This window comes from Athene noctua, chromosome 1 (assembly GCF_965140245.1).
Source record: "Athene noctua chromosome 1, bAthNoc1.hap1.1, whole genome shotgun sequence".
Lineage (NCBI taxonomy): Eukaryota > Metazoa > Chordata > Aves > Strigiformes > Strigidae > Athene > Athene noctua.
Genome location: NC_134037.1, coordinates 208,463,605 through 208,477,261, shown reverse-complemented (window position 1 = coordinate 208,477,261; position 13,657 = coordinate 208,463,605). Strand labels below are relative to the sequence as shown.

Below are 13,657 nucleotides of genomic sequence, written 5' to 3'. Positions count from 1 at the left end.
TGGGAAAACAGCGGGCACTGTCGGTTCCTTAGTGTCTCGCTGTTAAGAAGTTCCTGTGGCTTCCCCGTGGCTATTGTGCTTAAATAAAGGAGCTGTTGATAGGGCCGCACAATATCAGCACTATCTAGTTTACAAACTAGCATGCTGAATTACTTTTTATTTACTATGAGGTTTTACTATCTTTTGAAAAATGAGCAGCACTGTCTGTTGGCACTACTGCCCAAAGCTTCTTGCCTGCAGCTATCAAAGGACTTTTCAGGAGGCTTATCTGAGCACATGAGCAGTAGCTGAAGCCCCAGTGATACAAACTCTGCCTGTGCTGCCTTGTCCACACTTCTGAGCTACTGAGTCAGGCTAGCACACGTGAAACTGTGTTAAATTTATTAGTTAAAATATTTAGGCTTTATGCTGAAAATACAAGAAAACAGTATTTTGGGTATCCTGTAGACTGGATTCATGCCCAGGTTCATCCCCGATAGTGAACTTCTCAGCCTATCGTCAAAGGGTGGCAAAGAAATATATCCATACAGATTCCAATGCATTTTGGGGATTAATACATTCACATATTTTTTTTGCAAGAAAGGGAATAAAAAAGAATATTCAAAGGTACAGGCAAAGAAATCACAATTCACTCAAGTAATACAGAATTTCTGAGCAGTAAGTATGCAGGGAGTTCACTTTTTTTTCTCAATGCCAGTATTGTTTCTCAGGCTCCTTCTACTGTACTCAAGCACAGCTTAGCAGCAAGACAGTAAAGTATTTAGCTTTTGGAATTTTGGAAAGAATTCTGGCTAAAATACCGCATTCTACATATAAATTTATGTGGAAATCAATATATCAATAGCAAGAATAAACCACATGATAATTCGTAAGGACACGTGATACAAGAAGAAAGATGATTCTATAAGACAAACTGCAGACAAGTAAAACATCAAGGTCCAAGTGGAAAGAAAAGAGACATGGGAAGCAACACCCAAGTAAGTGCTTCACAGACAAGTATTTTCAAATGTGGAAAAAAAAAGAACAGAAAAGAAAGATACTGTAGGATAAGCAAACTCACCAAGTCAAGTGAATCCATGGTATCTCAAGCTGAGCACCCAAAAGTGATGAGCATTTCTGGAAATTTTGGCCATTGTGAATAATTATCTTTTTCTTTGAAGAAAATACTACACCTCTGTTCTGCCAAACCACCTTTACATTAGTTTAGTGGTATTCACAGTGTCATAAACCTCATCTGAAAAAGAACAGACTCCACTTCTGTGGAGCCAAATTTCAAGTCTGGACAAAAAGTACTTATCAAGAAACTCAAATTATAATACCTTAAGTACATTTTTCATCACTCCAAAGATCATGTAACATACCTATAACCTATGCATGATGTGAAATTAACCATTGAATGGAAATGAAACTATGCTAATCTTTACCCAAAGCTTACATCAAATCCATCTTTTTGTTTGCATTTTAAGTTATGGATAAATATTTTGGCTGTTGATTTTAACTGGTGTGAATTTATGTGCTCCAGAGTTCACAGAGTAAGAGGCATGATCTAAGGCACGTTTTTCCAACAGTGTCACCAGGAATGTATTACTTAAAACTTATGAACGTTTCTCACTGGAAAATGTGTGAAGCAAAGCTATCAAAAAAGATGAAAGTCAATTCAAGACTAAGATACTTTCACTATGCATCTACCGTGTATGCATTTAGCTAGGAGCTACGTGTCTTTACGCTCCCATTATAGCTAATACACATCTTAATCATCATGGTCGATGGAGCTTAAAGAGTAATTCACCCAGAAGAGAGAGATCTCAAAGACATAAATTTCCTAGGAGCTTCAGAAAACCTAGAACAGGCTAGATGGCAAGTAGAAGAGAGAGCTGTTAAGTGCCCCAGTGGAGGCAAAAACTTCAGTGTGAGATTATATGGACGATAAAAGCAGCCATCAAACTGAGGTCTGTGGGAAGAAAGGCCTCCCTATCTCTCCTCATCTTGGTTTTATTTGACTCTCTGAGTTACCCAAGTGCAACCAGATCTACACAAAATCTTATAAGCCATTAGACCTGGAAAAAAACAACTCAGAACTTGCAGAAACAACCTTTGTTCTCTTAGGCTTACATCCCAAAGCAGTACATCTCAGCAAAATATCTTCTCTAATATTTAAAAATTTTCAAATCCTTCAAAACTGCAATAAGAAAAGAGTAACTGACACTCCTATGTTCATCCACTACCCATGTAGGTTTCTTTACACTTGCAAGATTATCTTTCATTTCTAGTAAGTCTGATGATATTTCTTCAACCTTTTATATCCTTGTACTTAGGCCTTTTGATTCCTATCTCTGTGCTGGGTATGTTTTTCCTTTTTATTCTGCTACTAATCTGTTCTCTCCCACCCTCCTGAAGAGTAGATGCCCTTGAATATTTTCTCCCTAATTTTCTTTCTCCTCCCATCTGATTCTGATTTTCCTTTCTTACATGGGCTCTTATTCATTCATGTCTTCTCTCTTCCTTCCTCCAACACAGGAGCCCTTTCACCACCTCACCCTTTGTCTCTCTGTCCTGTAGCTGGGAGAATGAGGTCAAAGTCCGGGCATGCAGAGCAGCTCTGGAGGTCTCATGATCCTTCCCTTGCACAAAATCCCTCTTCATATGAACAGTCTCATCAGCTCCTGCCTGTCATATTTAAGTTATTTATACAATCCCTTTCTAATTTGTGGGCTTCTTTTCCTGAAACCAATTTACATGCTACGCGACATACTCACATATTGTTAGAACATAAATTGTAAACAACATTGTAAAATGTGATTTTTCCTCTAAATCCCCGTGAGTTATCAACTTCAGTATTTGATGGTCATTTTTAAAAAACTTAGGTAACCATATCTGTAGTGGCAGAGAAGTTTCCCAGTTGCAGAGAAGGAACATTGTGACTAAAACATAAAGGCTTAGTTAGACAGACATAAAAGTAACCTGGAGTTGCTTCCTAGCCAGGGATTTATCTTGAGGGAACAAGGTAATAGAAAAATAAATGGACATAGAGATGTTTGCTGGCAAGAAGAAACCTAGAAAGCAGCAATGCTAACAAAAAGATGTTGTAAAGAAGCAACAGCTGAATGAAAAATGCCTGAATATTGTGTGACATAAAAGCAATAAAGCAGCAACACTCAGAGTTATTTTCCCAGAACCTGCCAAATCACATTAGAAACCTGCAACAAGCCTGCAAAATCAAACAGACAGAAGTTTAAAAATACCAGAATTAAGGTTATCTCTTAATTTTATCCTCTTCTTCCACATCACACCTGAGGCCTTATTCAGTGCATGCTATCCAAATCCCATAGCAAACAAAAATGAGATTTTCTTCTCAGTATCCCCATGGCTATCACCCTTAGTATTTCAGTGCTCCACAAAATCTCTGTTTAACGTCAGACCTCTGTTTAACGTAAAACCTCTGAGAAGGGAACTGCTATTACAGGTAATATTATCCTTACCTTAAAAATAGAAATTTCAGACACTACCACAGCACGTAACTGTCATACATAGAATCATAGGATGGTTTAGGTTGGAAGGGACCTCAAAGATCATCTCGTTCCACCCCCCCTGCCATGGGCAGGGACACCTTCCACTAGCCCAGGTTGCTCCAGCCCCGTCCAACCTGGCCTTGGACACTGCCAGGGAGGGGGCAGCCACAGCTTCTATGGGAAACCTGTGCCACTGTCTCACCTCCCTTGCATTAAAATATTTCTTCCCTATATTTAATCTAAATCCACCCTCTTTTAGTTTAAAACCATGATCCCTTGTCCTGTCACTACAGTCCCTGTAATAATACAGACTCCCTCCCCATCTTTCCTGTAGCCCCCATTAAGTACTGGAAGGCCGCTATAAGGTCTCCCTGGAGCCTTCTCCACCAGGCTGAACAACCCCAACTCTCTCAGCCTGTCCTCATAAGGGAGATGCTCCAGCCCCCTGATCATCTTTGTGGCCTCCTCTGGACCTGCTCGAGCACGTCTATGTCCTTATGTTGGGGGCCCCAGAGCTGGGCACAGCACTCCAGGTGGGGTCCCACAAGAGCAGAGTAGAGGGAGAGAATCCCCTCCCTCGACCTGCCGGCCACTCTTCTCTTAATGCAGCCCAGGACACAGTTGGCTTTCTGGGCTGGGAGCACACAGTGCTGGATCACTGTCAGTCTTCCATCCACTTATACCCCCAAGTCCTTCTCCACAGGGCTGCTCTCTATCCACTCATCACCCAGCCTGTATTTGTGCTTGGGATTGACCTGGCCCGTGTGCAGGACCTTGCACTTGGCCTTGTTGAATTTCATAAGGTTTACATGGGCCCACCTCGCAAGCCTGTCAATGTCCCTCTGGATGGCACATCCCTTCTCCCATCATCCATGTGCCTGGGTACTCCTACTAAAAATCAGACACTTTGAGAGGGCAAGAGTGACCCACACCTTTCCTGGCCATCAGGGAACTGGTATGGCCAGAACGCTGACTAAAAGCAGTCTCAGGGCCACATCCTGGCCCCCCAGCTGAGTGGCACCATCTGGCTGATGTCTGCACTACATGGAGCTGGTCCCTCCATACCAAACGCACTTTGGAAAGAGCCAAGCAGACAGTCAGAGGTCCAACGTCCAGGCTTGCTCCATGACTCTCTTTTATTCAGCAGTGTGGAAAAGGCTGAAAAGTAAACAGTCGTTCTCTCTTTTGCCTCTTTGATTACACATCTGCAGGAAATTAATACCTTTCTAATTCATTTCCAAAGCACCGTCAAAGTCTCTGATGAATAATTAGGAGTTTTTTGCAAAACCAGTATTTATTTCTGGTATCACATGCACAAAAGTACAGATGAGAAGTCACAAGTAATCTTCATTTTAACATTTCCTTCTATCCCTGAGTACTCAATTGTGCAGTCGTAATATTCTTTTGAAAGCTTAAAAATTCTTTAGGAAAAATAGAAATATAAGCAGTTACACTATCCCTTACCTGTCATATTAGTAGGGGTCTAAGTAACAGTTTTGCTAATTAAGGATACCAATTAAATTCAGACACCAGAGTGAAAAGAGTAGGTGTATTTTACTGGTGATAACCAAATAATGTAACAGTGTAATACAGAAAACATGCAGTAAGAAAAAGCAGAATAGTGCACTTAAAGCAACAAACAGGAAAATACAGGGTAATGCATCAAATCATTACTATACAAGAGAAAAAAAAAATAGGAAGAACGTGGTTGTCTACATGAATAAGTACAATTGCAAGACAGTTTACATGGACACTGACAAGACAAACCAATACATCCCACAAGAGAAAATATAGCAAGAACTAACAGAGCAACCTCCACAAAATTAAGTATCAAAAGGGGATAAATTCTGGTTGTTGTTGACAATTGTGGAGCTGAAGATGGTGGTCTGGCTCGCTGGAGCTGGGGTCTGCCTATGCAGCAGGAAAATGTATTTCCACGCCCCAGCCCAGAGGGCATCTATAGTTTAGGCCTTGGTATTTCCATCTCGCCTTTATGAGCTCAGTAATGACCTTTTAAAGTCATTGCAAAAGGACCTCCCCCTGATTTGGTGTCTATTGTTTGCTCAGAATACTGCTAACAGGATGACCTAAAACCACAAATTCGTTTTCCTCCCATTCTTGGTTAACACTTAGGAAGCCAGAGCTTCCGCTGGAACCAAGGGAGAGGAGAACGGTCACCCAAAGCAATTTTGCAATGATAGACAATACATCCTAAAAACATTAATGAAACAACATCAACACTATACAAAAATTTAGATTCACCTAAGGATCCCCCGTCGTGACTCAGGATATCTGTCTCCAGGGGGTTTTACCTGCAAGAAAGAGGAAAGAAAAGCTTCTCAGTTCATTTTGAGAACCAGAAGTGGGTTACAATTAGAAAGATGGGATAATCTACCTTGTATTAATTTTGTGCTCCTTTCCATGAGCATCTTTGGCTTTCCAGGTATACTTGTTTATTGGGGTATCCAGTACCAATGGTACCACTCCCACCATGGGGAGTCCAACTAACACAGGTTGTCCTGGAAAAGGAGATGGATTTCTGGGGTGGTCAAGGCCATGTGGGGCTGGCACGATTGTTGGAGCCTTTGGACAGAATGCTGTGATCTTTGGGTATCCATTTACTGACACATTTAATTCCACTTCTCCTTTCTGCAGAGGCCATAAATCTAAAGCCTTTTGAATGGTTTCTTTAGCTAATTCACAAGCAGCTTGCTGTTCATTTCTCCATTCAAATTCATATTTTTTCCTTGTCACCTTATACCAAGGGGTTAAAATTTATCCCAAATGGGGAATATGTTGCCTCCAGAAGCCAAATAGCCCAATGAATCTTTGAGCTTCTTTTTGTCTTGTGGTACAGCAAAATCTAAAAAATTTTTGTTTGTCAGGTTTTAGGCAGTATTTCTCGATGCCCACAGTGCCACTCAATTCCTAGAATCTTCACTGTCTGAGATGGTTATTGGATTTTATTTTTTTTTTTAGGGTTAATTTCCCAACCCTTCTGTTTCATTTACCACTAATTCAAGGACTTGTTGTACCTCCTCATCATCATTTCCTTGGATCAAAACATCATCTATATAGTGACTTAATTGTGTATGAGGAGGCATCTATATTTCATCTAAATGTTCAGCTGCCATTCTATCACAGATAGTGGGGCTATGCAACCACCCCTGTGGTAATCTAGTAAAGGTGTATTGCCAGCCCTGCCATATGAAGGCAGATTGGTCCCAATGCTCTTCTGCAATCAGGATGGTAAAAAATGCATTAGCCACATCTAGTACAACATACCCAGTGCCTGGATGTTTCTGAACTTCTCCTATTTAAGTGACAGTGTCTGGCACAGCTGCTGCAAGGGGTGCAGTATGTTTGTTTAGTTCTCTAAAATCCACTGTCATTCTTCAGGATCCATCACTTTTCTTGACAGGTCATATCGGATTGTCCCATGCTGTCGTGGTTGGCTTTAAAGCTCCTACATCTAATAAATCTCTAATTGTCTGTGATATCTCTTCACGTCCTCCCAGAATTCTATACTGCTTCATTGTGACTAACTTAGTTGCAGCTGGGATCTGCACAGGAGGCATTTTTACTTTACCGACTCTAACAGGTCTGGTACTAATATAGGGTCTGACTCCAAATTGATACTGACTGACAGCGAGATTTAAAGTCAGTCCTTTCAAAATGTCTGTGCCGATCATATATTCAGGAATAAGAACAATCATTACCGAGTACAATTTATTTGGGATGTTCCCTATTTTTATTTCTAAATAAGTTTGCACTACCTCAATTTGTTTCCCTCCTAATCCAGTAATAACTACAGGTTGTCCCCTATATTTCTTTGGGTTTCCAAATATTAAAGAGACCTCCGCTCCAGAGTCAATTAGGGCATTTACAGTTTGCAGGGACTGCTTGTTCAAAAAAAGCTCCACATGGCGTCATCGGTCCTTCTGCACCCACTGCCCTGGAGCTTGGCTATTAATTAATTCATTTGTACTGATCATAATATTGACTCACTTCCCTTGCCTCGTGCAAAGGGTGCAAGTCAGAAAACGGTGCCTGATCGTCTTTCAACCGGGGAAGTGATGATTCACTTATGGGGGGGCTGGGGGGAGGGGGGGGCCCTCCGTGGGCAGATGGAGGGTCCCACTGAGGTTCAAGAAGGCGTGCTGTAGGCTGAGTTGTCCCCGGATTCTTAGTTTTAGAACTCTGCACTCTCTTGCTAGGTTTATTCAGCCTTCTCTGTGTATATATTCACCACATCTCGTTAGTTGGAATACTATCTTTTTTTTTTTTTTTTTACGAGACATGCCATTTTTAGCAAAATCATAAACTTTTCCTTACAAGAAATCCTATTTTCACTGTCTTTAGGCCTGTCTCAAGTATCTCGATTCCCTGCACCCCTTCAGGGGTCCCACTCCCCAAGGTCACCCAGCTACTTTAGTTTTCTATTGCATCACAAAGGGGATTTCCTATCTCAGTAATCAAAAGAGTCGTGATAACATTTTCACAGTAAGTACCGCATCTCACACACTCACACACACTCTTAGATTAAAGAGATCAATCTTATATTACCACACAAGGAGCTCTCTTACATCATTCACACAAACAACACAGAATTACACTTATAACCACAAGTACCACTAGGACAATTATGACAAACGACAAATCCAAATTTAACAACATACATACAATATACAAGTTCCAAGTCTCAGAGTCAATATCGGTGCCAATGGTCAAAGTACACAACACAAGTACACAACACTTCCGTAACACTTCTCCTGTTTGTACTAATGGGATATTCATCAACAGTGAGTGCTCCTTGTATCAGATCAGCAATTCATCAGTGCTTGATGTGATGCTGTGACTAAAAAAGGACCAGTGATACCTTTTCACAAATAGACAGAAGATGCTGAACAGAGATAAGGAGCTGATTTACTGCTGTGTTTTGCACTGGTGACACCAATACTGAAAGACCTTTTTCTGTTCATTGTTCTGGTATCAGTATATTAAAAAGGTTACAAAAAATTACCTGAAAGCAGGAGAAAGTGTCTTAAACTGAAAGACTCAAAGTTTGATTTCTTTGGTTTATCAGGACAAAGCTGGGTGTTGACTTGACTGCTTCATGATAACCAAATGCCAGATACTGAGAAGATCTTTGAGCTAACAGAAATAATAGCTAGAATTTGACAGAAGACAGATCCAAATTAAAGTAAGGAATATATCTGGAACGGTTGCAACAAATTATCAAGAAAACTGACGAATTTTCTGCCTCTTCACGTCTTCAAACCAAAACCAGATGTTCTTCTTAAAAATATATTTTGTAAAAATCCAAGTGATTTTACTTAAAAATAAATAAAGGATAAGGGGGAAATACATGAATGGTAAAGATTAGATGCCAATAATTACCTGGGTTTCTAGCCTTGGAGGTCTTCCTTTGGCTTTCTATGAACCAGAAGTAGTGTCAGCTATCTGTTGACAGCAAAGGAATAGTGAGGTCCAGGAATTCTGACCTCCATTCCAGATTGTCAAAAAGCAATGTCTAACCCTTCTGCCTCTGTCCCTGTCTTCCTGAAAGCCCCTCCCTCTCCCTGCCCTTACCCTCCCATGCCATCCCACTCCTCTCCACAGTTTTGTTTTTCTCTTCTAGCACCCTCCCTTCATCTATAGCGGAAGGCAGTGGAGGGCCAAGAAGGGACCAGGAATGAAGCTTTTTGCTTTCAGTTCCTCCATCCTAAATAAAAAGCTTAAACTTAGAAGAACTAGAAAGGGAAACCGAAAGGCAAACCCTCCCAGATGCTGCATTTCCAGTTGCCAGGCAGGACGGCAGGCACACATGGCATTGGGTAGGCATGATCTGAAGAGAATTTCTGTGATTTCATGGCTTGCTCTGCAGCATGTCCTCCCCAATTCCATGGCATGAAGCACTAGAAGCCAGGACGGGGAGGGTTGACAGCTCATTCCCACTCACCTCCTTCACAAATCAGCTCGGTATGTTTTTTTCACGAGCATGCCACAGTCTGCTGCTTCGCCAGGCTACTACAGATTGTATAAGGGGCTCTGCAGAGCGGTACCTGTGCACCCATGCCACCACCTGGCAAGCATCAACGTGCACACTTTTAACAGAGGTAAAATGGCATCGTGTCCCTGAATCTCACCATTAGGAATGTCCCCGCTGTTTGTTTTTTTTTAAAAAAAAAGAAAAAATATTAAAAAAAAAAAAAGGTAAGCCAACAGATGCCTGCTAGCTGATGCCTGCAAGCAGTTGGTGCCTGCAAGTTGAGGCCTGTAACAATTAGTGATAAGAGGAGCATTCCATTATATCTTATATGGTCATGTTGTACCCAACCGTGTATACCTGGAAGTCAACAATATCATCAGAATTATGCAATCTAGGTGAGACTCCCAAAAAGATCTTTCTTTGAAAGTCTCAAAGGGGGGAAATGTTGATAAATCCTTTTGCCAAACAAAATACTTATAATTTAACACGGCCTGAGTGATTAAAGTGTACCGAGGAGATATCCTAACCCTGAGGATAGATAGATCCTGGCAGAATTGCTCATACAAGGTGGATGAGAAAGAACAGCTTGGCCAGACAACAGAGTCGGGAAACGTCCAAGGAGAAGAAATTGTCCTCAAAAGACTCATGACCACAAAAAGGAAAAAGGAGTAGGGGCCTGACTGCCCCAACCACCACTGAGGAGCACCCGAGACCCCCGCGCATGCATAGTGCAGTTTTGCAACGCCAGTATTATGTCAGTGTAGTTGATAGGCGGAAAAGCGGAGACTTCTTGGAAATGGGTGAATATTCAGGTCTTTAAGGTATATAAAAGATGAACTTGTTTTAGTGAACACACGTTAAGTGGGGTGACTCCCCGTGTCTCTAGCGCTGCTGCAAAGAACGCCTTGCCTTCTAAAACTTCCAACTAAGGCTTATAAGGTTCTTTAGAGACCGGCTTTACGGTAACAAACCGAGGAAGAGCAGAGGGCATCCCAGGCCCCGCAGCGGAAGGCCCCGGCAGGGCGCGCGGGGCCAGCTCCCCGCCGGCGGCCGTGGGTGACGCGGGTGCCGTGACGCGTCGCGCACCGACGGTGCGATGGCGGCCGCTGTCGGCTCCACAAAGCAGCTCCCGGCGCGGGGTTGGGGCCGGGCGCCCCCCACAGTCCCCGGGCCGGGGCGGGCCCTGCGCAGCAGTCGGGGCCCGCGGGGAGCGGCGGCTGCCGCCACCTCCCGAGCAGAGCGAGAAAAGAAAAGAAAAAAAAAAAAAAAATAAAAAAATTTTTCTGCCGAAACCCGGGATCGAACCAGGGACCTTTAGATCTTCAGTCTAACGCTCTCCCAACTGAGCTATTTCGGCTCGGTGTTACGTTCTTCCAGGCGATCGTACTAAAGGTTCGCTGCTCCCGTCACCGGGCTCATGTGTGTATGTGCGGTAAAACAGATGTTACTCGTCCTATGTTGCTAGATACCATAAATACCACAAACGAATTGATGAAGGGTCTTTGCAAATAAAATTATGCCTTAAGGCGAAGACAAACGCGGCAATAACCCAAAACGACACCTATACACATCTATGCACAATACATAATTTACATGCATTTAGTATCAGGACAAAGGTGTTACGGCTGTGACTTCCTGGATTATTTGGGGGTTAACAGGATCTCGAATATTCTGTGGGGTTCAGCAGCATTAAATTGGCGGCATTTTTGCTTCAGTTTTCAGGGACTTTGTTTGAAGTCTGACAAATTCTGTAGAGAGCTGATGTACCACAAATAGATACGAACAAAAAGGGCACCTTCCATTCTCCTTTCCTCATGGTCTTGCTCAGAGATACACATTCCACAGGAGAAGCTCTATGTGCCTGCATAAATCACAAATCCTGGCTAAACACATTCTCACATAGGCAACAGGCGACTGGTTTGACTACAGGTCAAAGGTAGAGGATGTACCCAAGTACATACATTAGCACACGTGGCAAGGGTGCTGGATATCTCGAGTTTGTGTTTATTTGCACATCCCATGGCTCTAGAAGTGTGAGAGCATACCCTATTCATACTCCCTGCCTGCTGTGTGGGGAGAAATGCTGCTTTGCAAAATTCTCCACTGCTTCTTCCTCCTATTAGTCTGAAAGAGCCAAACCAACTTCTGTCTCTTCCACAGTAATAGAGGTGTTTAACAAATCCCTCCTTTATTGAGTGTGGAAGAAGCAGCCTTCTCCCAAACTAGCTGTGGTGGTGCAATTCTTGCCCCTCCCTGCCCTCCTTGTTGGGCTGCTTGGTGCCAGGTGTGATTCCCTCCACATTTCCCCAAGCCATACACCAATCTGTGGAGATAAGGACTGATAACCTTGAGGAGCCTGGCTCCTGCCCCTCCTAATTGCTTGGAAAGGGTTATAATGGCCCATCATCTCCTGATGGCCTGACACACCTATGCCTGGGATGTGATCAGATGGAACAATAACAGGGTTGCATGTTATTCAAATTCTTGTGCAACTGCCCGAAGGCACCAGATAGTATTTGACAAAAGTCAATTATCTTGGATCCTATAAACTGCGACCACCAGAGAGACCCTTTGAGCTCTCCTGGATCGCAGCGGGCCTGTGACCAGCATCTCCCCTGAGCTAGGACGCCTCTCAGGTTTCGTCTGCTCCAGACGGAAGGCCAGGGCGAAGTCCACCCACTCGAGTCTCAATTATCCCCCATTGAGGAATGCCAAGGCATTGTATTTGCTCTAAACTCAAGAGGGAAATTTTCTTTGAGCTAGTTCCTATTTCACCTGTTTACTGGGGGGGGTGTGTGTTTGTGGGTACGTACCCTTACCCTTGTTCCTGTGTGTTTGTCCCTTTTGTGCTCATTTTACTGAATCCAAACCCCTTTGTTTCTGTATGTGTATGTCTGGTTTGTGTATGCGCATGTACATATGTGTATAAATTAAGGTACCGTTAAGTAAGTTAGAGTGAATATTGTCATTTTAGAACCTGAATAAGTCGCTTTTCTTTCTGAGTTATTTTGTATGACAAATAGTTTAGTTATTAATAAATCTAGATTATTTTTCTAAATCATTACTGTGTCAATACTTTAATCCACGACACTAGCCCTGTGAATCTTTGTGACATAGACCTCCATATTTCCCTTCACTTTCAAAGTATATTTTTCAAGTTATATGACTTTTGAAAAAAGTCTTTTGTGAGCAACCACTGTTCTTCAGGAACTGACATATTTTCAGAAGTCAAAATGCTAAGGACTGAGCCAGCAGTTTAATGACTTAAAACAAAAACTCTTAAACAAAAAATTTCAGCTAGGGAGAGGGTAAAAACAAAAAAACCCACACCATTGTACTATAGACATGTGCTAACAGCATACTGATACAAAATCTCATATTCTCATGATTTTCCATTGCCAGGGGCAGTGATTGTTTTGCTGAGAAATTATGAATGTAATCACTTAACGAGGATGTCTCCTACTGATGCAGCTAACACAATCTTGTAATCTTTGCTGCAGATAAACTCCAAATGTGTGATGACATGCATAGAAGTCAAAACACTATTGACTTCAGAGTTTTCATACATCATCACAAAAATCAGAGCTACTATGGACCAACAGGTTATTCTAATTTTTATTATTTTTAGAAACCTTTGTTTTGCCAGGTGAAACTGCCAGGTGAATAAAAACTAAAGGTAACGTAAAACAAAACAAAGAGGATAATTCAGTCTCACATTCAGTATAAATCTGTGCTATGTGGTACCCATCCAGAATAGGGATTGGACAAACAAAAGTTATTTCCTAGTTCATCATATGATGACAGCATAAACCAGCCTCAACCACAGCTGGGAGCCCTTTATGCCAAGCAGCATAGAAATGTAAGCAGGCAAGTGCCAAAGTCAGACCAGAGAGCGCCTTGGAGAAAGCAAAGTTTACCTCCACCACACAAACTGGAAGCAATGCACACACACACAGAGGCCCCACTGACCACAACTTGCAGGGCAGGTGGACTGCAAACAGCCCTGCCTCAGCTGCCAAATTCCTTCACTTGCTGCTTTGCAAGGGATGTGCTGAATGGGAGCTGGGGTACACCAAGATAATGGGGTAGCAATGTTGGTTTTCCCCAATGCACATGGGCTTTCAGGAGCTGCTTCCTTAAGATCTGATCCAACCTA

The 13,657-nt window shown here is 42.4% G+C and overlaps 1 non-coding gene across 1 annotated transcript; it reads right to left on the bottom strand.

Moving 5' to 3' along the window:
- Positions 1-10,785: 10,785 nt before the first annotated feature.
- TRNAF-GAA (transfer RNA phenylalanine (anticodon GAA)) lies at positions 10,786-10,858 on the bottom strand. Its single transcript has one exon. It is a non-coding gene; the product is annotated as a tRNA-Phe (tRNA).
- Positions 10,859-13,657: the final 2,799 nt, after the last annotated feature.